The 22,293-nt window shown below is 33.2% G+C and overlaps 1 long non-coding RNA gene across 1 annotated transcript; it reads left to right on the top strand.

The window, feature by feature from the left end:
• Positions 1 to 7,679: 7,679 nt before the first annotated feature.
• On the top strand, positions 7,680 to 12,660 carry LOC146998339 (uncharacterized). The gene is made up of 5 exons (XR_015040456.1): positions 7,680 to 7,824; positions 7,925 to 7,997; positions 9,370 to 9,447; positions 9,694 to 9,759; positions 12,551 to 12,660. It is a non-coding gene; the product is annotated as an uncharacterized LOC146998339 (long non-coding RNA).
• The last annotated feature ends 9,633 nt before the right edge of the window (positions 12,661 to 22,293 follow it).

Below are 22,293 nucleotides of genomic sequence, written 5' to 3'. Positions count from 1 at the left end.
TTTTTAAATATAACATAGGGCAATAATAACTGGTGGCAACAATTTGAAAAGTGATTCGCCATTTATAGCAGGATCCTGCTATTCATGTCACTTTTGAACTTGAGACTTGCAATTCTTTTCCATTTCTTGACATTCTAGTCACACACAACACATCCAACTTTAGTAGTACGGTTTACCAAGAAAAACCTTCATCGGTTTGCCTTCCTCCACACTTTAAATCATGTCATCCGACTAAACAAAAGTTAGCTTCATTTTATTCCTATGTTTTCCATGATCTTCAAGTTTGCTCCTCCAAACTATCCCTTGATGAAGAACTAAATTATTTAAAAGCAATAGCTATTGACACGGGCTTTTCACCCAACATTATTAATCAAGCAGTTAAAAAATTCTCATCTCAACACACTAAAAGGCACACACTTGTTTTAGGAGATTATAAAAATTCTGTTGTCATTTCCTTCTTTCCATCAGTTCTATAAAGTTGCACATATTTTGCAGAAATTTAACTTTTGGGTTGTTTATTCTCCCATCAATCAAATTCCGAGTTCCATACTCAAGGACCCCAATCCGGATATAAATTCCTGGGATATTTATAGGATTCCTTGCCAGTGTGGTTTAATTTACATGGCCAAACTAAGAGGGCCTTAAAATTTCGCGTCAAGGAACATGAGGCATATGTTAGAAAAAAGGAAACACAGAAGTCTTCTGTTGCCCAACATTGTTGGTCCGAAAACCACACAATTTTTCTGCTGCCAAAATTATTCAAAAAACATCTTCCATTGGAGAACTGGATTTTCTAGAGGCATTTCACATTCAAAAAAATCTTTCTGTTCTAGTTAACGATCCTAATTCCAATCCATCTTTGCCTTCGGCCTTTAAAGAAATTATGTTTCAGTTCTGGTTTCATTAACAGATAGTGCCACTAGCTTATTTTCTGTCCAGGATTTCTTATCTAATCTAATCATTATATTCTATCTCGTTCATTTGCGCTTTTGCAGCTGAGGATGGTGGTTCGGTAAAACCATCGAAACTAGTCCTGTGAAAATTTGAAAATATAACGTTGATTTTTGTTGTTTGATGTCTGAATTAATAACTTCTTAATTTTTGGATACTGTTAAGAATTTTGTTTGATTGAACACAGGGAAATTTGTTAATAAGGTAAATGGATATTTCCTTTGTGTAGTGCTAGGACACATTCCCCTTTTTTATGTTATTTCATTGTTTAATTTAAAATGAAATTTATTGAGATTATATGTTTTTTGTTGGCTGCTCCTTTGACTTTTTAAGTGAATATAGGTCGATGTGTTACATGGACAAAGTCAACAGAGTGCACAATACCTAGTTTGTGCAATTCTTTGTGTTGTTACTTTGGATTTGTGTAGTGGCAAATTTTGTAGCGAAAATCACCACTACACAAAGCCAAAATAATAAGTCGAAGAATTGCACAAACTCGGTGTCTGTTGTACCGCCAAAAATCGCCAATTATCCCCAAGGGGCACCCGTAAATACATTTTTTATCAAACTGCTATTAATTAAACTCATTTCCATTGTTTATGAAATTCAATCTGCCAAAAGATTGTGTTTTTTTTTTTTTTTTTTTTTTTTTTCAGATCCAGAATAAACTGTTTATGGCTGATAAGAGCTGTTTTGTAGTTCATTCATTTATCTTTCAGTTATGTAGTGCTTCAACATAATGGATTCAGCAAAAATATTGACCAGTATAATTTAGATCCCTTGGGGTGTTGGATACCCCTTCCCTTGTTCCTCTCAGAACACTATGTATAAATCTCTTTGTCTAGACTACAGCTGAGAGTGAAAGAATACATTTTATTATTACATGATTAACAAAAGCAGTCCTCTAGAGATACTGGAAACAAGTCCTTTATTTGTAAATGAGTATTTCCCAGGATTAAAGAACAGGTGATGCTTAAGTGAGTACTGGTTCCTTCTTGTTCACCAGCTGATTGGGGACGGAAATACATACATTAAGTTTACTGGGTATTTTCAGAAAACATCATAAAATGCTTTATTGTACATTGCATTATTGTGTATTAATCGCATTATTGTGTACTATCAATATTTGAATGGAGAAGGGGAATGGTCACTGTAGCCTGAAGGAAAAAAAAAAAAAGGATCTACTCTTATATGCGCCCTAAGATCACCAAATGTGGCAATATGTGTTCTGTGCTGGTTTTCAGCACGATTCCATGCTGTGGAATAGTTTGGTAAATGATGCTGTTTCTATGGCAACTCTTTTGACGTTGAAACTTAACTCTGTTGCTGCAGTGGTTTAATTGCTCGTTGGTTCGTGTCATGCGTGTTTTGATTGTTGCAATGAGAAACGTGAGGGCAAGATTTCAATCACATATTTTATATTGTGTGCAAAGTAAATTTAGTATTAAAAGGTACGATGTTGGATTTGTTAACAAGTCTTTTGTTTATGGGTGTGTTTCTGAGGATAGAAGTGCATTTTTGGAATTTCTATGGGAATCAGGACTTTTAAAACGGAGTTTGGCATGTCCGAAATGCGGAGCTCATATGAAAACTCAGACGAAGAATGGTGTTTCTGATAGACAATGTGTGGGTTTGCAGTCAAATGGTTGCTCGCAAAATATGTGGCTGTCAGCAGACTGTAAGATTTGGATTGCGGTTTTCATGTAGCAAGTTAACTTTGGAGGAAGTTTTTATCGTTACTTTTGAAATTTTGAATCACAGAAAGACATGTGATATAGCAAAATCATGGCACTTTTGTTCACAGACGTTGTGCGACTGGTGAAATTTTATTCATGTATGTATTATGGTAAGTGCATTTTATTTTATTGTTTTGTTTTGTAGAATGTTATGTTCATTGTTTTTTTACTATGAATTTCTGTTGTTATTTGAATTGTTTGTAAATTACTTTAGTTATTTTAGTTTATTTTGTTGATTTCTGCGCAATGCCTAGATTGTGCAATTCGTAGATGATTTTTTTAAGTTTAAACAGAAACTATGGTATTCTTTGAAATTTATTGTTGTTATGTTAATTTATTAAAGTGAGGTGTTCGTAGATTCTTTCGCTGCCTAGATTGTGCAATTCGTAAAGTTTTTTTTAAGTTAAAACATATCGCTGTGCACACGGATTGTTGTCAAATATTTTTGGTTAGAAACTACGTTTTTGCTATCTAAATTTTTTGTTATGGATTTTTAGCTTAAATTGTGTGTTCAAAATGTGGTTTTTGCATGTGCGTTTTTGGAGAAATTTTAGGCTTAAAGTTCGAAATGTAGACAAAAAATTTAGATAGTAATGTGGCACCGTGGAGTTTTTCACCAAAAATGTTTGGCGAGAAATTTGGTTTTGTTTGGCGTTTTTGGAGAAATTTTAGGCTTAAAGTTCGAAATGTAGACAAAAAATTTAGATAGTAATGTGGCACCGTGGAGTTTTTCGCCAAAAATGTTTGGCGAGAAATTTGGTGCCCTGAGGGCACACATAAGAGTAGTTCCAAAAGTACTGATTATGTCTATAATAACCATGAAGTGATATGTCAGCCTGGCAGGCAAAGTGCAATCTTGGAAATTATCGATTTGAACAAATCACTGGAAGAAATATTTTTTATTTGTTGTTTTTGTGACTTGTAACATGTGAAAAATGCCTAAACAAAATGGTTTAAGACTGAAAGAAAAGGATAAATTACTGGTTGATTATGATACATTTTGATAAATGCATCCAAAGGAAAGTAGCATTTAAAATAGGAATTTCAATATTCTTTCAGCTACTTAAACAAATAAATAAAACTGATAAAGAGCTAGTAAAAAATGTAAATGTCTCAAATGCAAAAGTGAAGAAATATTGAGAGACACTGAAACCGTTCTTCTAGAATAGTTTCATGCTATAAGACCAAAAAAAAGGTTCTAATTCCTAGAGCTTTTTTATCATAAACACGGTAGAATCTGCTAAAATCTAGGACAAAATTTTGTGCAAATTGATGGATGGCTCCCAAGATGGAAACAGAGAATAGCTACCAAGGGGCATAGCATCATTGGGCTGAGAACTGGACAAAAGATGTCTTACTTGGGCTTCTAAAAGAACACAAGTAACATGAAATTCAAAGCACAGATAAAACTGGTCAGTTTTACAGAGTATTACTGGATCAGATATTAATGTTTAAAAATAAAATAGCAGTTTGTTTTAAATTAAAAGAATGAGTTACTGTGTTATTAATGTGCAATTTGCAAGAATTAAGAAAACATCATTGGTTATTGGAAAAAGTAGAAAACCTTGATGTTTAAAGCGAGTCAAAAATATAACTTTAACTAACCATAATAATAAGAGCTCATAGATGGCAAACAATATTTTTAATGATTTCTTTTTGAAATGGGACAAAGAACTGAAAAATGAAAACACAGCTTTACTGTTAGATAACTCTGCTAGACATTAAATTAAGAGTTTCTTCCTGCCCATACAACTTCCATCATTTAGCTTTTAGACAAAGTTATTATAAAGGCTTTCGAACATCTGCACAGAAAAGGCATTGTCCCCCCCCCCAAAAAAAAATGTGAAAATACAAGCACTTCCAAAGTAGAAAACCAAGTCTATATTTTTGCTAGAGAATATGTATATTAAAGTCAATGCATGGGAAGCAATCTCGTAAAACACAGCTAAAAATTGTTTTAGACAATGTGATTTTTATTTATCACAGAGGAATTGCAAGCGATTCCTAATATTCTAGATATCAGTGGGGTAAATTATGAAGATTCGTTTTTAGAATACATTGCAACTGATGATAATAATGAGACAAATTGTAATACTGACTATGATATTATAGTCAGTGTTAAAAAGAGCTGCAGAAACTAAAACTGATAGTGAAAATGATGTAGGAAAAAGTGATTACATGCCAACCTCAGATGAACTGAGAAATGCATTGCAAACTAGAACTCTTGAATTGAAAGGTAGAGATCAGAAATGCTACTAAGGCTCTAGTGTAGAACTAGGTGCCCCTTCGATTAGCGACAATTTTTCTTAAATTTTGGGGATGAAACCTCACTTCTGGTTACCATGATAGTTTTAACCTTGTTTTAGCTTCCTGATTTTATTTAAATGAAAATAGATTGATGTGTACATGGACAAATTTAAGGCAATGCGCAATGCCTAGTTTGTGCAATTCTAGGATTTTTTTTTTAAGTCAAAACAGATCGATGTGCAATTCTTTGACTTCTTATTTTGGTTTCGTGTAGCGGCCATCTTGAAATTGTGCCTTCCTGGCGCCGATCTTGGGGTCAAAAAAGAATCACCAAGAAACAAGGAGCACCCAATTGTAAACTTTTACCACTACTAACAGCTTCACAAGCTTAAAAATATGATTGAAAGACTGTTGACAAACAAAACAATGCAAATACAGACGGAGCAGTTCTTTGTAAAAGTTTAAAATTTCATCAGTTATATATAAGTCAAATTATTTCATTAAAAAAATCAGAAATAGTTCGATTTTAGCACTAATTTTTAATTAATAATTTAGTTATTAATTATTACATTAAATGTTACTTACTATCTTACTAAATATGTTCAAAGTTGTTAGTAATTTACAATACTAAAATCACAGTTTATTAAACTCAAATAGATTCAAGCTTAATAAACTCATATGTTTTCATGGGAAGTGATTTTAACCCGTACCAGGGGACGTGCAATCTCATTGACCGCACCACATGTTCCTCCCATCACCCCTATTGCATGCTTTATCTAATTGAATGGATTCTTTTCCTAGCTTCATGTTTCGTGACCCTCTTTCTGACCCCTTCTTATCGGAATGCTTTGGCAAGTGTATCTGTTGAAATTCTTCTAGAGCGGTCTGTGACACCTCACCTCCCTCTCAGTGTTACAATTTTCGGCGGCAGTAGTGAACACATGGCTCTGAAGTTAGGTCCGCGGAGATTCATTTATCCTTCTGATCCGCGTTATGCAGAAGAACTGAAAAAATTCTAGACGAAGTTGGAAGTGATTTTAGTGAAGAAGATGACTGTGAAGAAAATTTCTGCAAAATGTGTCCACTCAACAGACTCTGAATTTTCTGCAGACAGCAATGATTTCTCTGATCTAGAAACAACTAATTCCGTAAAATACTACATACTATGGAAAAAATCGGTTCAAATGGTCATCCGTTGAACCAAATCGAAAAGTTAGAAGGCCAGCTCACAATATCGTAAGACTTCCTGGACTAATATCTTACGGAAAAATTGATAATTCAGATCCAAAGAATGTATGGCAACTACTTTTTACTGAAGAACTTTTAAGCATAATTGTGAAATGGACAAATCTAAAAATATATGTGGTCCGATTAAAGGTGAAATTGATTACACCCGTGTTGATGAACTGAGAGCTCTTTTGAGTTTACTTATTTACACATCAGTCTTCAAATCCAATCATGAAGATATTGAATGTTTATTTGCCACGGATGGAACTGGCCGCAATATTTTTCGTGCAGTTATGTCAATGAAACATTTTAAATTTTTACTTTCAAATTTGCGATTTGATAACCCAGATGATAGGGAAGAACGAAAGAAATCTGATCCGGCAGCACTTATTTCTGAAGTGATGAATTTATTCATTTATAACTCCCAGAAAGCGTACACATTAGGCACTTGCATCTGCATTGATGAAATGCTTGTTGGATTTAGAGGAAAGTGTTGCTTTAAAATGTATGTACCCCAAAAGCCTGTGAAATATGGATAAGTTATGTGTTTGACTGATGCCCGGAATAATTATGCTTACAGTGCATACCTTTATTGTGAAAAAGACTTTGATGGAATTAGCGTAGAAGAGAGTTGGAAAAAATTCAGCAAACCAAGTCAAGCTGTTCTGCGCTTGAGCAAACCAATTTTTAATACGAACAGGAATGTAACAGCAGACAATTGGTTTTCTTCCATAGAACTTACCACAGAATTCTTGAAAAATGGACTGAAATACATTGGAACTGTTAAAAAAAATAAAAAAGAAATTCCGAAAGACTTTCTTCCATGTAAGTCAAGAAAACAGAATTCGGTTGATCTTTACAATATGGTAACTGGTAGTTTGGCGACATTTTGGAGGCGATAAAGGTTACTACCTGGGACTTTGGTAAGAATGTGAGCAGTACTCAGTTCCGATTACGCATTATTTTGTGTGAGGGAAATGAGAGATCATGGGATATGTCATGTGATATTAATGGGCAAATTACGGTTCTTTAAGGTGGTCTACTACAGCAGCATTACAATACTAAAAATTTGTTTACACGCAGAATCGCTAATTAAGAAACTATGTTGCGTGAAATTTGGCAGAAATATAAAGCAATAGGTCAATTTTGGAATCAAAATGTTAGAATCAGGTTTGGAATGAAATTTACTTAAATATTATATTTTAAAAAAATTAGTTTGAAAGACGTAATTTTAATGTGTAGTTTGGAAAGCCATCAATAGATGGCGCTACGAGTTAAAATTTAGCATTGTAATCTTATTTCTGCAAAAATTCACGAAGTAATTGATTTTGATATCAGTTATAAATCATATTTTTTTCTAAATAATATTTAGAAGCGTTTCATATATTCCTTTATACACAGTTTTCACTAAACAGTGTCAGCTGTCAGAGGAATGACGTTTACGGCAACCCTATTGCATTGCTATTCCGCACTCGGTTTGTTTACATTTATTTGTACTGTGGCCAGTTAGCAAAAATATGCAAAAATATCAAGGACGACTGAAAAAACATCCTGGTGTTAATAAGAGATCCAGAATTCAGCGAAAGCGTCAAGCTCAAGAAAAAAATATGAAATTAAATTCCCGGGATGTGGAAGATTCCGAACAAGCGGATGTTTTCGAAAGGTGAGAAATATTTTATTCTTTATATCGACTACCTCGTGTTTATGATTTCGTAGTAAGTTAATTCCGAAGTAAAATATGAGTATTTTTTTTTTTATTGAAGGTCAGAAATTATTGATACAACTGCATCTGTGTCAAAGAAGAATCATTGCCCGGATGATTTTTTTTTTTACAAAGTAAGGTTTTTTTTTTTTTTTTTTTTTTTTTGTATGTGTATGTTTGTGTGTGTGTGTATGAGGGGATGCTAATAATTGTTCAATTCTGTTATAACAATTTATTCCTCCATTCACACTAAATTGTTGGGAAATATTGAAAGGGTAAATTCCAATTCACAAGGAATTGCTGAAATAATTGAATCTTTTCAAAAGTATGAGCATGTTCTTGCGATCTAAATTGAATTCACCATCATTACATTCTATTATTGGAAATTTTATAGTCATATGTTTGCTACGAAATGCTTTGTCAGTTACCTATGGTATATTTTTACAGGTGTATGCACATTTCATTCATGTGCTTGCTGTTCAACTTGCTTTTTTTTATTATGTCATTTACTTGGATGTTAAAACTTTCTTTTAGCGTTGGAACATTTTATAATCATTTAGTAAAATTTATATATAAATATATATTATTGCTTGTTTATTTATGGTTCTGTGTATTTGTCATGTATGCATGTTGTGAAGTGTAGTTTTTGAAAAATATGTCACAAATGGTAAATTCCACCAAAAGCTGAATTGAATTGATATTGGGATGCAGGTAATTAGAAAATATCTGCCGTGTATTTTGAGCGTAAACCATACTAGTGCCAAGAATGGGACCAATACGCTCAGGCTTGCTTAGCCTTTTTGCCATTGTCCAAATTGAATTATCTCTAGTAGAAAAGGAGTGAATGCTTTCTCTATATAACAATAAAATATCTGTCTGATAAAAAATCTACCAATAAGAAACTTTTCATATGTTATGTGACAGACTTTCTGCAAACAGAAGTCCTTAGCTCTGTTCTTGTACATGTTTTTTAATTGTGGTTCAGATGTGTATTTCTCAAAAGAATTCTTCTCATAGGAAGATTGTCTGAACATTTAAAAACTATATTCTGCTTTTAGGGGCCTAATATTTTAGGCCCCAAAAATTAATATTGAAATTTCTAAAATGTTGAAAAATATGTCATCTGGATTCCGTGCAAAAAATATAATCCCTTTTTCATTTCTGCATTTGCAATTCCTGCATTTTCTTTATTCCTACATTTTTTAATTGGAAGGAATTTCATTCGCAGAGCCCTCTAATTTATTCTTACAAATCATGTAGTAATGTACCATTTTAAATAGATATAAATAACACATTTTGTAATTTTTCTAAACTGCGGTTATACAGCATGATATAATAGCTACACAAGGTATGGCGAAACAGTATACAGCAATATCTGTTGCACTGTCTGAGATGGGTGGTAGTCATACATAGCTTAATGCTTAAATTTGTTATGTGTTATTTATTTATTCATGTTTTTTTTTTTTTTTTAATTATGTTATAGCAGTTTATTTCTTTCATTCTTAGGTCTGAAAGTGAAAAATTTGACTTTTCTACGCCAGAAGTTACAGCTAATGTTCCTAAGACAAACCAGGCTTTCTTGAGGTAAGTTGGTTTATTTCAAAAATAGATATTAGCTGTGCATGATATTCAAACTCTTACAGTTACTTAATTATGGTTAACTAATTATGTATTAATTTAGAAGTCAAGCAACCAAAATCAGCGTTTTATTTTCAAATAGTGAATATTTCGAAATATGATGCTGATTTTGGTTGCTTGACTTCTAAATTAATACTTGGTCAGCATGTTATTGTATCTTAATTAAACTAATTATGGTTCTTTTCTTCTCAGTTCTGATCTGGACATTTCAGTTATTGACTCTGACGTAGAAGGTAGAAATACAAGCTCTCTTTTGGGGTAAATATGTATTTCTCTATGCCAAAATTAAAATGTCATCATTTATGTTTTTCTTTTATGGTGTTACATTATGTTGTTTACATACTGATAGCTATTAAAACTGTTAAATATAATATTGTAGCTATCAAAAAGAGGGGGATGAATTTGATTTGTACCAAATTTGGACGTTTTGCATGAAAGAACTTAAAAATAAAAGATTTATTTAAAAATATATTCATTGAAATCAGTGAAATTTTCAGACGGGACACTGAAGCAAATGAAAATATTTTGGGGTTCGATTCTTTTGATGGGAGTCTCATCAATAAGCCTACTATCTTTTTTAAATATTGCTTCTTTTTCATTGTTTTCATGATGTTTTATGTTCCCTTCATCTCTTTCAAGAGATTTTTAATAATTTAAATTTTGTTAATAAAATATAACAAAATGAAATCTGTGATTATGTGGCTATTATTTTTTCCATATATATTTATTTGAGGAAAGCCAAAAATTTTATTACTTTACAGAATTTTTAAGAAAAATATAAGGATAAAATTTTTTAAATAATTCTGATTACTACCTTTGCTTTCCTCTTGTAATGTGCCTCAAGTTAGAGCAATTAGACAACAAATTTAAGTCATGTGATCTTTTTTTCCCCAAGTTTTTTTTTAGGCTTAGGAGTATAAATTGCTTATCCCCACAAGACATTGCATCTTCTTAGTATGCCATCCTAAGGCTCTTCAGATGATGGTATAAATGTCATAGATGCATAATCATAAGGCATAAAATGTGGGAGTTCCATTCACACCTGCGAGAGAGGGTCTAAGCCATAGCCAATTAGAGAAGCTAAATTTGTGCATTCATGTATGTGTCTACAGCTTTCTCTCTCAATAAGTTTCATGTATATGCTCTGATTGGCCGACTCTTATATCAAGTTGGCACAAAGTTGAAAACTTCAAGCTTAATGCCCAAACTAGTTTTTGTGACATAGCAAGGTCTGACTACGAAGCGTTGTTAGTTGGGAATTATGACATTTATACAACGGCACAGATGCATATGCGCAGTCGTAAAGGTCTTGAATGCACGCGTGAACGCCTATGCGCATGCATCAACGCGGCGCATGCGCAGAAAGATTTTAGCTTTGAGGTCTGGATTATAGATCATTCCGGATTATGGGTGTCCGAATTAACGACTTTTGACTGTATTTATCTTTTATAAGTCTCTTGTTTATTTTTTTTGTTTACTGCATTTCTTCTGAATAACAATTGTATATTTGAGTTTTCTGGGTGTGAATAAGTATTTTTTAGCTTTATTGTATCAGTACAAATATTGTATTTTGAAATCTCTGTATTTGAATTGATAGAATTTTTGTTATAAACTACATATATTTTGTAAATATTGTTTAATAATAAAGAGTTTGGTGAGGTGAATAAACATATGAAGGCAGAATTATTCCAAATTAATCTGGCCAACATTAATTATTGAAAATTCTAACTTGAATTTGCCTTTAGCCATTTGGCTTCTCAGTGACATCTCTGAAGACCTTTCTTTCCATTTATTGCTGTAAACTGCGCTTGCAGTGAAGTATTGTGGTTTTACTCCTATGTAACATGAATGCCAGCCATTTCTGTGAGGAGATCTCAAAATCACTACTTCTGTTGAAAGACTGGAGTATAAAGGGTCTAACTTATTCTTATGTTGTGGTACTATGGTATAAATCAAGTGTGATGTGTATATTAGTTTTCTCTTAGGATATCCTCTGTGAAGATGCTGCTTCTGCAAAAAAGGTAATTCTACTAACCTTTTCAATTATCCATCTGCTGTTTCAGATTGAAACCAATTTCCTGCATCTGATTGATGTTTTTTGATTTATTTCTCATGCAATTCTGATCTGACATCATCTTCTAAATATTAGTAGATATATATCTGCATTAGTGATAATCAGCTGTGAGCACATAGTGCACCATCTGCAACTCATTTGGGTATAAACTATGCTAGTGATTATAATGTGCCTTGCTTTTTCCCATATGCCATATGTTGCATGAAATTTTGTTATATGAATCTAGCTTCCCCTGAGGAATTTCTGTGATCTTTCTAGTATGTATGGTCAAGAATTAGGCTTGTGATATACTGTCATGATTTTGCCCACATGTTCCCTGAATATACTACCATTTTCTTAGGAAGACTTCCAAGAAGAATACTGTTGTGGGTTCTAAGCCTAACTGTGGTTTGGAACTATGTTTATAATGAATTATTGGAATTCTGCACATGTAATGTGGATGCAATTCTATTTCCATTTAGAAGATTTTCTGCAAAGGCAATGCTTTAGCTGTGAGATAATTCTGTTTTGGAAGTAAAACTGATATTTATTTAGATCTGTGGTATTTATAAAGCAGTTTATCAATAGCAGGTAGTATCTTGCCTCTTTGCTTTGATCAGGGCCAGTGCAACCAGTGGTAGTCAAAATATTTAGAATTTAGATAATAGTGCATAGCAAAATTTTATAATTTAGCAGAGGGCACTGAGCAGCAGAATTTAGAGGCAAAAAAAATGTTCAGAACTTACGAAGACATCAGCCAGCAGAATTTAGGATATGCAGAGATTACACTGAGTGGCAATAGTGCCATATGTTACATTTGCTATCTGCATTATTAATTTCTGAAACAATTTCAGCTGTTTGAAAATGCATTTTTCTGTTAGAAATTTGTATTTCTTGTAATTTCTCTTTTTTTGGGGGGGGGTATGTGATGTACTCTGTTTTCGAGAATATGGTGTTAAAAATATTTTATCTTTTTTTTTTTTTTTTTTTTTTCAGGTGTAAATTTTGTGCATGATTTGGCTTTCATTGAGACGTCTCTGGGTAAAGAGTTACTAAGGAAGAGAAACTTACATGCAGGTTGAAGCATGCAGTGTCAAATGTATAAGGAATATAAAAGATGCTGTATATTAGTATAAGTTTGAATAACCATAATAAAAAAATTTCTTGAAAATTGTGTTTTTTCTGCGAGTTATTAAAATTGGAAATAATTAATTACAATATTTATGAAAATTTTCGAAAATAAAAATACAAGTAGTATTTAAAAAGTACTGCAAAACTCATTATTAAGTAGAAAAATTATTCTCAGATGAAATCCTTTCGATTATGCAAAGGGACTATTTTAGTATTTGAAAGGTTCATTTGAACTCAACATCTGAAACTAACGTATCCCCAGTTCATTGATACCAACCATTTTGTTGGTATCAATGAACCCACTACTTTCTAAAAGCATTTCTGTCAATTACTAAGGGCTAATGAACAGGTATTGAATTCTCAAGATGAATGTTGCCGAAACAGAAAAAAGTTTACTTCAGAACATTTTGCAGTAGCTCAAACAAAGTCACGGAACTGATCTATACTGTAGTCAGGGAGAAATTATTCCCCTTCCTTTTCTTTCAAAAGCTGAGTTTCCACAACGCACAACGGGAGGCCGTTGCTAAAAGCTGTGGAATCAGTTTTATAGCTATTTTTAGCAACTTGTGAGCTGTTTTTCAGATAACACAGTAAATCTCGGGGAGGGGGGGGGATTTGAAATCATGATCACTGCCGGTACGGCAGAATTTAGGTACAGCAAAATTGTAAAATTCAGCGAAGCATCAAGCAATAAAATTTTAGAATTTGGGGGGAAGGGCACTTGACAACAGAATTTATTGCATACAAAGTCAGCAAAATGCATAGCGCCGTACCTGATTCATGATACAGCAGTATTCATTACCAATAGCAAACTTGTTTGAGGATAAGTTCGAAAAAATGTTTTCTAGTTGTTACCTAAAATCGGTAAACAATAATCTTTGAAAGATTATTCGATTATATCGCTACTAATACGGAAAAATTTGAATAGCGATCAGAAGCCGTATCTCTAGGGTCTTCACGTCACGATTTATTTTTATTTGTTCGAATATAATAGTTAGATCTCTCTTCCTACAAGTATGTATCTTCGTACGTATAAAGTATCAAAAATAATAAAAGTAATTAATAAATTTTCTCTAGTTGCCCTGAAAACTACATCTGAATATAAAGATAAGAAAGACATCAGTAAATTGCTGTTATTTGCTGATCATAATGGTAATCAACCAAACGTAATCCCATATACCGTCTTCAAAACTTTGATTTTTATCAAGCTTCATATAAATACTAGGTTTTTGTTAGTCACGTAACTAGGCATCTTAAATTTAAGATGACAGATGAAATAACACTAGTTCTGAATTAGCTCACTCAGGAAGTAAAATTTTCTCCTTCCCGTCAATATAGCGTATTTATAGCTCCCAATTATGGCGATCACTAACTAAATATGTTATGGATTAGAAGCCTATTGCACTCCATAAGTTTTTCTTTATTTGCTTTATGTGCATGCATGCTTGGTTGAGGAAGAAATTAAAAAGCCCCCCCCTTTTTTTTTACTTAGATTATTCGAATGTATACGCCAGACATTTATTGAGCTGTAATTCTAATTTGGAACGTGGTGCTAGAGCCGTTGGAGCCGAACCGAACGTCAGTTTGTTTAGAATTATAGAGTTTGATTACGCCAAAGTAGGTGAATTTGGAAAACACCAAAATCGGTCATGCATCCAACTCGTTCATCGAGGCTTGAACTCCGGATGAAGTACCAGTGTTCGGCGGCTCGCTTGCTAGAATTTAGGGAGGAACTGATTGTTAGAATTGCGTTAGGCTCTTTGAATGTAGCAAAGCCACGAGGGTTACCTTCTTAAGATGGCAGGCTTTCGTGGAGGAATTTTCTGAAGGCTTAGGTTATTATGGCAAAGCACAGTAGGATGCCTTCACGTTGAACTTTCTTAGAGAAATTGGCTTCCCATACACGTTACACATGGAGAAAATTATGAAAACGTCTATGCAGCCGGCCCGTTAACCTTGATTCGAATCCAGGTCGGAACTACCGGTGTTCAGCTATTTAATTCCTCTACCGCGGGAGGGCCTAATTGTTGAAGGGCACTGGCTTGTATTCATGTTACACACGGTGAAAACAAACAATGCAACCAGCTGATTTGTCTGGCATCGAACACAAACCAGTTCGAACTTCCAGTATTCAGTAGTCTTAACCACTCGGCCACTGGTGGCGTGTTGTAGGAGCCACAGATAATGTAGTGAGTAGCAAAAATCCCTAATAGTGGCCCTGGTTACTAGTAGGATTGTAAGTATATTGGTAATCATGCAATCTACAGCAAGGAAATTTCGGAGCTTAATTGCAAAGTCAAATGCGACACTCCGATAAACGTGGTATATGTAGAGATGGAAAAATTTATTATTTAAAATACTTGTATTTATTAGTAAACATTTTATAAAATTTATTCTTAATTTAGCGTTTAAATTCTAAGAGAGTTATCTGAGTATTTTTTCTTCCTCTGGTAATCCAATAAAATTGAGTAAATTTATGTTCTGTAATATCCTTGCGTGTTATATGCATAGTTTTTTTTTCGTTCAAAGTTAGACAAGTTTACACAAACAATACAGGTCGAAAAGGGAGCTGATCTGCGCCCGGTGAGCCTGTCGGCAGCGTCGCAAAGCGTAGTTTGACTAACGAAAAGATCATGCTTTGGATCTGGTGAGATTGCCGTGGTATTATCCATAAAAATGGTTGGTGTTGGTGTATTTAATTATGGCAAAGCACACTAGGGCTATCTGCCTAAGGGGAAGGATGCCTTCGTGGAGGGCTTTCTAAGGGAAACTGGCTCGTATACACGTTACTCAGGGGGAAAACCACGAAAACTCCAATGCAGCCGTTCGCGGGATTCGAACCTCGGACCGAACTACCAGTGTTCAGCGACTTTACCGCTCGTCCGCTGGTGGTCCCCATAAAAATGAATCTCTCCATTAGTCGCACTATGCATCACATAAACGTCAGGTGTGCGCCGCATGAGCTGACTCAAGCAGATAAGGTCAGACGTGTTCGAGCCTGTACTATTCTTCTCGAATATCAACGCAAAATTAAAGTTCTGGACCAGATAGTCACTTGTGTTGAAAAATAAATTTATTTTAATTTCCATCAAGATAATACCATACGTGTCTGCATTCACCGGCTGGCATCTGTACGGACTCGAAAGGGATCTTTCACCACACCCACCATATAACCCCGACATCGCACGTTCGGACTTCTACCTTTTTTTACACTTGCAGCTACATGTTGCTGGTCCTATCTTCACTTCTGCACAAGACATCGAAATGAGGTTGACCTGTGTTTGGACTCGGGCCACCAAGTTTCCGGGCCGAAGGTTTTGAAAAACTACCAAAACATTGGCAGAAAAGCATAGATTTTTGGTAGTGATTACTACCCGCACTAAAGGTACTGACTGTTTTTTTTTTTTTTTTTTTTTCCCCTAACTTTATGAAGAACGTTCGTGTTTAAAATTTTCGTTACAACCATTAAATTCTGTAATTTATGAATTCCTTCCCACTTATGTATTTATCAGCTGTACTTTATGAACCTGATATTCCTACAATTATCAGCTGTACTTTATAAATCTGATATGTAGAAACGCAATTTGATTTTATGCATTTCAGTATCAAGTGAAATCTTTAAACTAATCGTTCATTATAACACTTTATGTTGTTTTCATTCAAAGCTGAACTCAGATAATGTGCCGAGGTTGAACTACCAGTAATAGGCAACTTTAGCGCTCGCCCGCTAGAATTTAGAGAGGAACTGAGTGCTAAAATTGGGTTAGGCTCTTTGAATATAGCAAAGCCACGAGGTGGCAGATAGCAGATGCCTCCGTGGAGGAAGTTTCTGAAGGCTTAGTTTAGTTTATAGCAAAGCTCCCCATACACGTTACACACGGGGAAGATTATGAAAACGCCCATGTAGCCAGCCCGTTCGCCTTGATTCGAACCCAGGTCGGAACTACCAGTGTTCAGCGATTTAACCGCTTGGGCGAGGGTGAGCCTAATTGCTGAAGGAAACTGGCTCGTATTCATGTTGCACAACAGGAAAACAAACCATGCAGCCAGCTGGTTCGCCTGGGATCGAACCGAAACCAGGTCTAACTTCCAGTAATCAATATTCTTAACCACTCAGCCACTGGCGGCACGTGGCAGAAGTAAGAGCCACAGATATTGTAGTGAGCAGCAAAAACCTCTAATACTGGCTCTGGTTACTAGTAGGATTATATATTGGTAATCATCCAATCTACAGCAATGAAATTTCGGAGCATAATTGTGAAGTTAAATATGACACTCCGATAAACGTGATAAAGATGGAAAGATTTTAAAAAAAGGAAACTTACTATGCAAATACATGTATTCATTAGCAAACATTTTATAAAATTTATTCTTAATTTAGCGTTTATGAATTCTCAGAGAATTATCTCATCGGATTATTTTTTTCTCCTCTGGTAATCCAATATAATTGAGTAAATTTATGTGTTGTTAATATCTTTGCCTGTTATGTACATAGTTTTTTTTTTTTTTTTCCGTTCAAAGTTAGATAAAACTGAACGTACGTTACACTGAAATTACTTTGTCTAGAAAGTAAGCCGCTTGGATAGAAACAGATGTGGGGTTTCATTTTTAGAAGACATGAGATCACTTTCTGTAAAGTAATGTTATAAAATTTTGAATTTGAAATAATCGTACTTCGTTTTTAGTAGCGCAAAATGATAAAGATTTAATGAGAATATAGCAAAGCATCTTTTTAGAAACGCTGTTATAATTTTGCTATTTTATTTTTTTATGGTAGGTCAAGGAAAAAGGCAGGCTGCTAAATACGGTAACAGCACATTGCTCTGTTTCATATATAGTGAATCCGCTCTGAAATGAGGCACGAAGCAGTAAAGTAGCTGAACACCAGTAGCTCGGTCCGACTGGCTGCGCTTTCGTGGTTTTACCCTGTGTAACGTGCATAGGAGTCAATTCCCCTAAGAAAGTCTTCCACGAAGGCATCCTTTTCCTTAGGCAGATAGATCGTACCGGTGTTTATGTTATCAACAGTACTGGTTATTTTCAAAAATGATCATCCTAGAAAGATGATTGCCAAAAAGTATTCACTTCGCTTATTTATACGTTATGCATGAATATACTTTTTTTAGTCAATCTAACATATATAAATTACTAATGCTTAAAACAAATTCAATTTTCAATATTCTGTTTCCTATTTGTTCCTGTTCAATGAAACAAATTCATTCACAGCAAATCCAAATGCGTTGCTACAGGAAGATGATAAACCAGCTCAGTACGTAATTACAGTTGCATCCGGAAAAGAGTACATATACATATAAATATATAATATATATATATATGATATACAATATATATATAAATATTATCGTTTTTTTTAAGATGTATCTATAATATGTATCATTTTACTTTAGTAAAATATAATATTCAATTTTGTAATTTAGGAATTTCTTCCCCCTTATCATGTATTATCAGCTTGTATGTACTTTACCCCTTCAATTATCAGCTGTATTTTATAAACCTGAAACATAGAAACGCAATTTGATTTTATGCATTTCAGTATCAAGTGAAATCTTGAAACTGATTGTTCATTATAACACTTTATGTAGTTTTCATTCAAAGCGGATCTCAGATAATGTGCCGTGTACTAGAAAAATTTGATAATGATTTATCCACTTTTGAAATAAAAAAATAATAGTTAGGAGTGTTATACGATTTTATAATACAAGTAAAAAATATATATAAAGCTTTGGAAAGTGCTAACACATATTTATGGAATATTATGGATGGATAAGTAAATGGAATATTATGTGCATGCTATATATGTATACACATATCATCAAGTATAAATTCATTTATATATAATTTTTATGTCGCGATGAAATTACCGAAATGCTTAAAAATCTAGTTATTTTTAAAAACTGTTTTCTTCCGCAGAATAACGGCAAATTATGAAACATTATGCAACATTGAAAAGCATGATGAACAAATTTTGCAAAAAGAAATAGCGACTGCTGCACGTATCTCATAGATATCTTTCATTCAACACAAAAGTGAAAAAGTTCTATTCCTGTTCAAAACATACCCTGCAGTCTGAGTCACAGATGGAAGAAATGACAGCAGGTCCTTTTGTTCAACTGAGGGGATGTGTTTAAGTGTTTTATGGCTTACTCACTTTCCCGCCAAACGAGTACAAAGAAAGGGAAGCGTCGTTGCCATAGTAACCGGACTGTAGGTAGTCTTACAGATTTGAGTCTTTAGCGCTCAACGTTCGTAGCACCATCTGTTATTAAAAATCGACATGAGAAAGGGGTATTAAATGCTCTTAATCGGAAAAGGGGGGAAATCGGGAAAAAATCTGGAAATTTTGTATTTGGCTTTATTCTGTGTTGTGTGAAACAGTGTTCGTGAATTTTTGGATCCCATGGCCCTAACTAAAGTGAATTCGAAATGGGTATTTAGTGGTATTGAAAAGGGTAGTAATAAATGTTTTTTTAAGGTTGTACGAGATAGAAATAAAGATGCTTTATTAAGTTATTTATTTTACCTGGTACCTTGCTGTGAACTATAAGTATGATTTTAAAGATCCTGAAACAGGCGCACATACGCTTGCTTTTTATTTAGCGGAGGAAATAAGAAAAGTTTATCGGACACGTAATCAAGATTCTGAAGAAGATTAGGTAAGTTAGTATTTTTAATTATTTGAGGATATTATTTTTATGCATTGTTCTAAATGTAAGGTGGAAGTAAAGGAATTTGGTATTATTGGGAAAATTGTTATTAGCAATGATTTAGTTTAAAGTAATTAGGATTGTAAGGTAATTTTTATTAATTTAATGTATGTGCTCATTTATATTTTAAGTAGTGTTTTTGAATTTAATTATATTTTAATTAAATGATAGTTATTTTGTGAATTTTATGTTTGTAGGAATTTGGTATACGTTTTAGTTGAAGTAAACGTGCATGGAAATAATTTAAATATCTGACACTAAGTATTTGTAATGGTTGCGGTATGAATTCGTTGGTGACGTAATATAACAGATGATTTAGAGGTAAAAGTTTTTGGATATTTTATTTATTTTATATGTGGAAATGTTCCTATTTGGAAAGGGTAAATACTTTTTCGCTATCAGGTAATTTCATATATGTTCTTTTTACCGGGTTTAAAGATTGAGAAAATTGTCATGTATTTTCGTGAAATTTTTCTAATTTATGAGAAAAAAGCAGTGTACATGGATATAGTGAAGAGAGTGCGCAATGCCATTTTTGTGCAATTCTGGGATGTTTTTTTATGTAAAAATAAGTCGGCGTGTACACGGTTTATGTGTATGTGTTATTTTGAAAAACGCGTAAGGAGTATGGTATTGTGCACTTTTTCCCAATTTTGCAGTGAATATTTGTCATGATTAAGCAGTTTTGTTAGATAAAATTTCTAGCATAAGTGTAATTCGACTAGTAGATTGTTGGAAGAAGTGTTCAGTAGATAAAAAGAAAAGAAATATGTCTTTACTTCGTGAAGACAAAATAGCGGCGGGAAAAAAAAATAGAGGGTTGCTGTAGGAGAGTTGTTCGCCAAATTTTCGCCAAAAAAACGCCAAGTTACCATAATGTAAAGATCAACCCAGAATTCAGCATTGTATGGATTCACTAAGGACATAACCTTGATTTCATTTGTTCCAAAGAAAAGACGAGCAGTGGTTTTGATGTCATCATTCAATAGAAACAGACTCGGAAACACAGAAACCTGAAATAATTGTTTTTTATAACAGAACCAAAGGTGGTGTTGATGCTTTAGATGAAAAATGTTCTGCCCATTCCTGTAGAAGTAGTAGGAGAATGTTTATGTTTATCTTGCCAAGACCCTGTTTGTTTGGAATGCACGCAAAAGTTATGTAATGAATGTGCTAAAGAAGACGAAAACTAAATTGTTTACTATCAGAAAATCAGTGAGATACTGATATTTCAGGTACTGTCAAAATTTTTCTGCATTGTGCCCCATACAATTTTCTCCGGTTAAAATTTGCTTTAAATTTTACATAATATAGATAAAATAGTTAATTCAAAATAAATGCATTCTTATTATTAGTTTTATAGAATTTAGTGCAGCATATGATTTTCATCGAAAACTTTAAGGCTATGGGGAAATTTTCTGTGAAAAATTTAATTTCACATTAAAGTGTAAAAACATATTTTCTTTTCAGTGTAAAATGTTCAAAGAACATCTAAGTGAAATATCATAATGATATTTTAATTAGACGATTTTTAAAAATTTATTATAATGCGCGGTCTCTGAGACCACACGTCCCGTTATGTTCAACTTTTTCATCTTCCCTGTTACGGGTTAATAACCAGCTAATACTGCATTTTTCAATTATCAGAGTACTAAATTTGTAAGCAAGACAAGTGCCCGCCTGTCGAAAATAATTTAAAAAAAAAAAAAACTCATTTCCAAGCATCACGAAATTGTCTGAAGCTAGCGAACATACAAATAGTATTTTACAATTATATATATTAACTGTGACAAATAAAATTTTCAGTTAATGAAAAAAAGGTTTTTAATCATATAACATTTCAGCAATAAAGGTAACTCAAATTCTCCTCCCCCATATCAGTTTAAGAACTTAGGTTTTCAAGATATAGTCTTGCTATAGCTCATCAAATGAAAAGAAAAATCAGATGTTCATGAACATTGATTTTATTCACCAGTTTAGAAAAATAGGTACTTTTCTGTTATCGAGACCGCATTCAGAAATACACATATGTATGTATCTATATGTATACAAGCATACATACATTCCTGAATCCGATTCCGATAACAAAAAAGTACCGAATATTGATGATTTAATAGATGCTACATGAATTTTGACTTAGTTACCATCATAACCGCAGATCAGCTAAAAATTAATACGGGTAACATGTAAATATTTTATAAAAAGAGAAATGCTTGCATTTAATATCTACGAAAGGTATTAAAAAGAAAAAATTCACAAGTATTCAAAACTTTGCAGACCAAAAAATCATTTAAACAATTACGTTGACACCCCTATTTATTATTTACGAATTTCAATATTTGCTCGCAATTTGCGTTAATTATTGAAGTATAAGACTGATACAGAAGACTACATTATACACAGAATTAAAAAAAATAAATTACAGTTGATGTTAAACTCAGAAATCTAAAAAACAACAAATAACAAACGTTAAACTTTTCATATTTACCTTTTGATGACATGGATGATAACAGACCTTCATTCTTTGGCGTAGACATAACTTCGCTTTTCCAGCGTCAAACAAAATTTCAAAACAAACGAAATTACGAGCTAATTTTCCTGAAAAATGAAATACAGCTTGTTCTACACACGACAACAAACGATAAGCGAAATTAACACCGTGTACCAAAACAGACGCTCTGTTGCCGAAAAGCATTATGCATTTTTCTAAAAAAAACTGTTGTCATTAATCTTATAACTAAAGCAATAATTTATATGTTAAATAACTAATACTCTTAATGAAGAAGAAAATATTTGTGTTCAAATGATTTAAACATTTATAATTAATGTAACCGAAAATCTATTGATAAAATTTCAGTATTTGACTAAACAAAAAACTTTTAC

This window comes from Stegodyphus dumicola, chromosome 3 (assembly GCF_044657685.1).
Source record: "Stegodyphus dumicola isolate Sdum_Otavi_A_Nest chromosome 3, ASM4465768v1".
NCBI lineage: Eukaryota > Metazoa > Arthropoda > Arachnida > Araneae > Eresidae > Stegodyphus > Stegodyphus dumicola.
The sequence above is the reverse complement of the archived record's forward strand: the minus strand, read 5'-3'. Positions and strand labels throughout refer to the sequence as shown.